Genomic DNA, 7,827 nt, shown 5'->3' on the forward strand with positions numbered 1-7,827 from the left:
TCCTGTACCCGGCCGGACTGACAGGAAGGTGCACACTGAGCACCTTCCTATCACTCCGGCCGGGACCGCGGACTGGAGTGCAGCTCGGCCACCTACAGGGGAAGGGGTAAGAAGAGTAAAAAGAGGGGAGGGGGGGGAGAGTAAAAAGAGGGGAGAGGGGGGTAGAGTAAAAAGAGGGGGGAGAGTAAAAAGAGGGGGGGGGAGAGTAAAAAGACGGGAGGGGTGAGCAAAAAGAGGGGAGGGGGGAGTAAAAAGAGGGGAGGGGGAGAGTAAAAAGAGGGGAGGGGGAGTAAAAAGAGGGGAGGGGGGAGAGTAAGAAGAGGGAGGGGGGAGAGTAAGAAGAGGGGAGGGGGGGAGAGTAAGAAGAGGGGAAGGGTGGGAGAGTAAGAAGAGGGGAGGGGGGGAGAGTAAGAAGAGGGGAGGGGGAGAGTAAGAAGAGGGGGGAGAGTAAGAAGAGGGGGGAGAGTAAAAAGAGGGGGGGAGAGTAAGAAGAGGGGAGGGGGGAGAGTAAGAAGAGGGGAGGGGGAGAGAGTAAGAAGAGGGGAGGGGGAGAGAGTAAGAAGAGGGGAGGGGGGAGAGTAAGAAGAGGGGAGGGGGGGAGAGTAAGAAGAGGGGAGGGGGGAGAGTAAAAAGAGGGGAGGGGGGAGAGTAAGAAGAGGGGAGGGGGGAGAGTAAGAAGAGGGGAGGGGGGAAAGTAAGAAGAGGGGAGGGGGAGAGAGTAAGAAGAGGGGAGGGGGGAGAGTAAGAAGAGGGGAGAGTAAGAAGAGGGGAGGGGGGAGAGTAAAAAGAGGGGAGGGGGGAGAGTAAGAAGAGGGGAGGGGGGAGAGTAAGAAGAGGGGAGGGGGAGAGTAAGAAGAGGGGAGGGGGGAGAGTAAGAAGAGGGGAGGGGGGAGAGTAAGAAGAGGAGAGGGGGGAGAGTAAGATGAGGGGAGGGGGGAGAGTAAGAAGAGGGGAGGGGGAGTAAGAGGGGAGGGGGAAGTAAGAAGAGGGAAGAGAGGGAGTAAGAAGAGGGAAGAGAGGGAGTAAGAAGAGGGGAGGGGGGATAATAAGAGGGGGGGAGTAAGAAGAAGGGGGAAGTAAGAAGTAGGGAGATAAGAAAAAAGAGGGGGTAAGAAGAAGAAGGGGGGAGTAATAACAAGAGTGGGGAGTAATTAGAAGAAGGGGTAAGAAGAAGAGGGGGGTAAGAAGAAGAGGGGGGTAAGAAGAAGAAGGGGGAGTAAGAAGAAGGGGGGTGAGAAGAAGAAGAAGGTGGGTAAGAAGAAGAAGGAAGGGGTAAGAAGAAGAAGGAGGGGGTAAGAAGAAGAAGAGGGGGTAAGAAGAAGTAGGAGGGTTAAGAAGAAGTAGGAGGGTTAAGAAGAAGAAGGGGGTAAGAAGAAGGGGGGAGTAATAAGAAGAAGGGGGTAAGAAGAACAAGGGGGGGAGTAAGAAGAACACAGGGAGGAGGGGGGGTGAGAACATACAGAGGGAGGAGTGAGAAGAACACAGGGAGGGTGGAGGGGGGATGAGAAGAGCACATGGAGGGTGGGTGAGTGTGAGAAGAGACCGCTAGGGGAGGGTGGGGGAGAGGAGAGACCACTAAGGGGCAGGGGAGAGCTCTAAGGGACAGAAGGGACAGCTCTATAGGACAGGGGGCAAGACAAGGAGCTCTTTAACACTACGCGCACACACACACACACAATGCATCCCTATACATACACAGAAACACACAATGCATCCCTATACATACACAGAAACAGAACATGCTTCCCTACACACAGAGAAACACACAATGCATCCATTACACACACACACACAATGCAACCCTTACACACAAAGACAATGCATCATTTGCACACATACACAGAAACATACAATGCAAACCCTTACACACACATGCAAACACACACACAGTTTTCTTACATACACACAGAAACACAATGCATCTCTTACACTCAATGCACACACATACAGACACACACCTTGCATCCCTTATGCATACAAACACAGATTCACACAATGCATCCCTCACACACAACCAGAAACACATAATACATCCCTCATACACAAATACACACTGCTTCCACTACACACAAACACACTGCATCACCTGCATATTAGATAACACATAACACATCCCCTACATACTCCACTCCCTGTGAGCGAGCTCATGGGTGGGTGGAACATATAAGTGGACTTATGAGTGGGCCTTATGGGCATACTCACCGTCAGGCACTGGGGCCCAGACCTTGAGCTGTGTAAGAGGCCCCCAAAAAATGAAGCTGCTTCCAATTCTCCCAGAACGTTGAATTTTGTGACCACAGTTGCAAACAGCCTCCAGAGGTCCTGTTCTACACCAGACCAGTGGAGCCAAACTGCAGCCCATCATCATCCTCATCTAATTGTAAGTAGGCAATCTAGTATATTATTAGTGACACTAATCTATAATTTACCTCACATTAAAGGGACACTATAGCTTAATGAAGTGGTTCTGGTGTCTATAGCTGGTCCCTGCAGGCTTTTTAATGTAAACACACACTGTGTGCAGCACTGACGTTAGTTCATATGGCAGATCATATGGGTGGGGCATTGTGATGTCACATGGGGGGGGGGGCGGCAAATTTATATTTTGTCTAGGGCGGCAAAAATCCTTGCACCGGCTCTGATCCTGGGCAGGTGCACCAGTCTACTGGTGACCCTCAGGAGGGGAGTGCACTGATTGCACTGCACTCTCCTCCTGCCCAGACCCGTCTTGACCGCAGTGCAAGTGCCCTCTGCCCCTAATTTACAGTGGCTCACACTCACAACAAGCAGTGCCTGGAGCCCTTTGCAGAGACGGAAACAAAGAGGTTCTGCGGCAGCTGGCCGTCCTGCAAGCATTACATTAAACAGCTGTTCCCCATGCAGCCACAGGTGGCGTTGTGCTGGGAGACTGTGATTACTCTTCACTTCCTCCCAGCCTACAGAGCAGCGCATGGGGGAGAGAGGAGGAGGCATGATTTAATCTTGAATAAATCCTCTAAGCAAACCTTTATAAATTTGGGGGGATCAGCTCTGTTTCCACAGTTTATTGGTGTTTACTCTCATCTCTGTATTAATATTGAGGGATGTCTAAGTAGTAACATCAGTGTGTGTCAGCAGGGCCAGCCGTTGGGGTGGGCAAGCTGTGCGGTCACGCAGGGTGCCATGACAACAGAGGCGCCCGGCGGCCAACACAGCTCACAAGTTGGGTACACCAGCATATTTAATTTAAACGATTCGCTGGTGGTCCACTGGTGCGCACCAGCAGTAGGTGCAGTCAGATCATATCCTCTCCCTCGTGGTTCCGGCGCTCAGTTAGTGAGTCAGAGCACAGGCTCAGAGATTCTCAGCCTGTGCTCTGACAACATTGAAAGTCAGAGCCGTGAAGGAGCGGGTATGGCAAAGAGCTACTGATTAGCATAACATCAATATCCGTTATAAAACCAGAAAAAGGTGGGCATGGATGGTGAACTGATTTGGTGGCGCAATGGGCCACTTGACTGGTTTTGCCCCCCAGGCCTAAGGCTGCCAGCCCTCCCCCGGGTGTCCCCCCCATTATTTTACATTAGGGCCCCCACAGGCTGCTCACTGTTTAATACACATGCCCCTACTCGCGGTATAGCAAGTAGGGGCATAATTTACTAATACTAAGTAATCTTTACTTAGTATTAGTAAATTTGTCCGAAAGACCAATTCAGGTCTTTCAGCCTTTTAGTAGATAACTCCCTAATACCGTGGGAATTAGGGAGTTATCTACTTATTCATCCCTGTCATTACATTGACAGGCTAAGTAACTTACATTTTATATGAATGTATGTTACTTGATTGTTGTAAGTGTTGCAAATGCTTACAGCTGAATCCTGGCTATGTTTGTATACTTTTTATTTAAAATTGTATACAATGTAACATTCTTCTTCTTTCGCTGGTTAAGTATATTACTACTTCGGAACTTCGGCACTTCAGAAATTTCGGGACCTCGGCAATTCGGACATTCGGAAGTACCCGAATGTCCAAATTGCCCGAAATTTGTCTGAATTCATATTCGGACGGAAACGAATTGCGCATGTCTACTTATCAGTGAAGTGAGTTGCAAAGTTTGTGGCGTTCAAGTTGGTAAGAGGAGGAGGAGGAGCAACAGGTCAAAGAAAAGAGTTAAAATGGTAAATTAGTCATTTGGGTTTGCGGGAGTGTGTGGTTATGAGGGTATTGAAGTAATTAACTTTTGCAGAGGAAAGAGCCAAGCCATAGGAGTGCAGCATACATTTATAGTGGAGTAGGTCAGAGACTTTCTCCAGCAGCGTTCAGCAGCATTTTTGGAGGCATCAAATCAGCTTGGTGTGCCAAGGTTTTAGTTGGGGGCGCTTGCAGTGTTTAAGTGAAGGAGGTGCCATGATGTCTAGTTGAGAGGAGAAGGTGGAATTGTAGAAGGAGGTTGCAGAGCTAGGGCAGGTGAGGTTTGAGATAGATAAAAGGAGAGTTTGGAGGTTAGTGGAGAATTGCTCTAGGTATATCCCGGAATATTATGCTTTTGCATTTAATTAACACAAAGTTATTGGCTCCTTAGCCACCCCTCAGCACAGCCACTCGCCTGCTGGGCTCCCTCTGCTGCTGCTTGCCTGCTCAGGGAGCGCAGTGTGCTGTAACCCCAGCACCCAAGCAGTGCACTCTGCTTCCTGCAGGCAGGACATGATTTGGTATCCCTGCTGCCCCCGCCTGTGAACATCGTTCAGCCTATCTTCCATTCTAGCTGACAGATTAAAAACAGTAATACCACAACTTATTGATAATGACCAAGTTGGAAACCTAGAGTTAAACTGAGTATTAGCCAGGTCAAGGCAGGATGGAGGTTTTGGGTATCCAGACGTTTTGCAATGCTATCAGGCCAGCAGACTATTTCACATAATGCTCACACAAAGTAAGGCAGCAACCCTAGAAATATGGTTGGAAACTTATCTTCATCATTTTGGGTTGTTGAGGCAGATAAAAAATGTATTAGATAGGCACGAATTAAATCTCAGATACTCAAAGAGCTAACGAAATGGTGGGATAAATTTATAAACAGGAAGGGACTTAGAAAAAAAATAATTGACATGCTCCCATTCATAAGCATCTCTGATATGTTAGAAAACAGATACCGTGTTTCTCCGAAAATAAGACCGGGTCTTTTATTAATTTTAGTCACACAAAACACACTAGGGCTTATTTTCAGGGTAGGGCTTATTTTCAGGGTAGGGCTTATTTATTTACGGTACCGGTATGTACATTGAACCCCCCTTTAATTAATCCACCCCCTCTAATTAATCCACCCCCCTTTAATAAATCCACCCCCTCTAATTAATCCACCCCCCTTTAATTAATCCACCCCCCCTTTAATAAATCCACCCCCTCTAATTAATCCACCCCCTTTAATTAATCCACCCCCTTTAATTAATCCACACCCCCCTCTAATTAATCCACCACCCCTTTAATTAATTCACCCTCCCTCTAATTAATCCACCACCCCTTTAATTAATCCACCCCCCTTTAATAAATCCACCCCCTCTAATTAATCCACCCCCTCTAATTAATCCACACCCCCCCTCTAATCCACACACCCCCTCTAATTAATCCACACACCCCATCTAATTAATCCACACCCCTCATCTAATTAATCCACACACACCCTCTAATGCACACCCCCCTCTAATTAATCCACACCCCCTCTAATTAATCCACACCCCCCTCTAATTAATCCAGCCCCCCTCTAATTAATCCACCCCCTCTAATTAATCCACACACCCCTCTAATTAATCCACACACCCCCTCTAATTTATCCACCACCCCTTTAATTAATCCACCCTCCCTTTAATTAATTCACCCCCCCCTTTAATTAATTCACCCCCTCCCCCTTAATTAATTCACACCCCCCCCCCCCCTTTAATTAATTAAGTCCCAGACATAAAATACCGGTATCTACTCACAGTTCAAAGAGTCCGACCACTGGGTGCCTCACCGCCCGGAATGGATCCTTCCGCTGAAGATCCGTGAAGGCAGACTGACGGCGCTGCGCACGTCGTCATCACGCTGCGCGATGCCGCGGCCCGCAACGCTCCTCCCCCTCCTCATAGAAGAAGGAAGTCCCGCCGGGCCGCAAAGGGAAAATGCCTAGGTCTTATTTTCAGGGTAGGGCTTATATTGCAGCCCACCCCGAAAATTCGGCTAGGGCTTATTTTCGGGGTAGGTCCTATTTTCGGGGTAGGTCCTATTTTCGGGGAAACACGGTATTTGGATGTCAAAAGGAGTAAAGGACATAAAAAAAACCTAATGGAGAAACACAATCTTAAACCTTTCAACCAAATTATGAAGGACTTTAATATTCCCTCCAGTGAAATGTTTAACAACCTGCAAATTAAAAGCTTCTTAGCAGAACACCTCCTTAAAAATAAGGAGGAGAATACCACAAGTCTTATACAACGCTTAGAATTAAAGAACGTAATGGCGAAATGTGCTAAAGTAGTATATAGATGGAGACATGACAAACCGATAGCATTGATTAACAAATAGGAAAAAAAATGACAAGTACCTATAGAAGAACAACAATGGATACATTCCTTAAAGAAACTAAATAAAAACACACACTGTCTAAATCTTATAGAAACCCAATTCAAACTATCAAATAGATGGTACTAAACACATAAAGAGAATCTTCCCAGAGCTCCCAGACAGATGTTGGAAATGTAACATTGGGGAAGGCAATATGATCCATAGTTGGTGGCAGTGCACACCCATAAATAAGTTTTGGAAAGAAGTAATCAAGATTATCCATCAAATAACGGAAATAAAACTACCTTATAAACCTGAAGTGGTTTTACTAAATTTGCACTGGCCAGAAATTACAAAAAAATGACAATGTTATTTCACGGCAGCCAAACTACTTCTTGCAAGAAATTGGAAAACCAAGACAATTCCAAATATCAATGAACTGATAAAACAAGTAACATGGCAAGCAAGAATGGAAAGTGGTATCTTGGTAAACTTGGGAAACAGATACAAGCAAATAGAAGATTGGGACATATGGATAAAAAAAAAAAAACTGGATGATATACTAGGCTTTTGATGCTCCACACAGTGATCTGACTTGGGAGAAATATAACCCTAAACCGAAATCATAAATGACATAGGAGGCTCTTGTGCTCTCTTAGAATTGATGCACAGAATGGACAAAAAAAAAGTCTACTCAGTGTGTCTCTTTCAATAAGTGTCTCTTCACTGCAATTCAGATTTTAGTAAATAAACCTCTGAGGGAATGTAGTTTTATTCATGAGGGGGCGGCAAGAATCCTTGCACCGGCCCTGGAGATAATATACACATCACATGTTCTCTTAATATTCCAATAAATTCAGAATAAAAGTAGCAAAAGTTATCAAAGCCCATTGATAATAAACAGAATTAAACAATATATTTATTACTGGGAGCAACTGGAATTTTCACATTTTTAAAATATTTTTATTGTTGGTTATTTGTTTCGTAGTTACATTTGCAAGTGTGCCACTTGTAAACCCCACCAAAAAAAAGCTAAATTAGAAAATTCTGAAATGGATTTGACAAACCTGCCATTTGGAAATGTAATTAGTAATCTTAATCATCAGCACACAGTAATGGGTATTGAAGACCAACAGCGGGATTAACACCAGCAATACCAAGAGACGCACTTTGATTGGCGAAATGTTCATAACATGCTGAATATTGTTAGGGGACAATAAGACAATATACACAAAGCGGAACTGATCACATGAGGGGTAAACCCGTAAACCTGATAAGATTGTTGAAGTGACACCCTGATAAGATTGT

The sequence above is a fragment of the Pelobates fuscus genome, chromosome 4 (assembly GCF_036172605.1).
Source record: "Pelobates fuscus isolate aPelFus1 chromosome 4, aPelFus1.pri, whole genome shotgun sequence".
Taxonomy (NCBI): domain Eukaryota; kingdom Metazoa; phylum Chordata; class Amphibia; order Anura; family Pelobatidae; genus Pelobates; species Pelobates fuscus.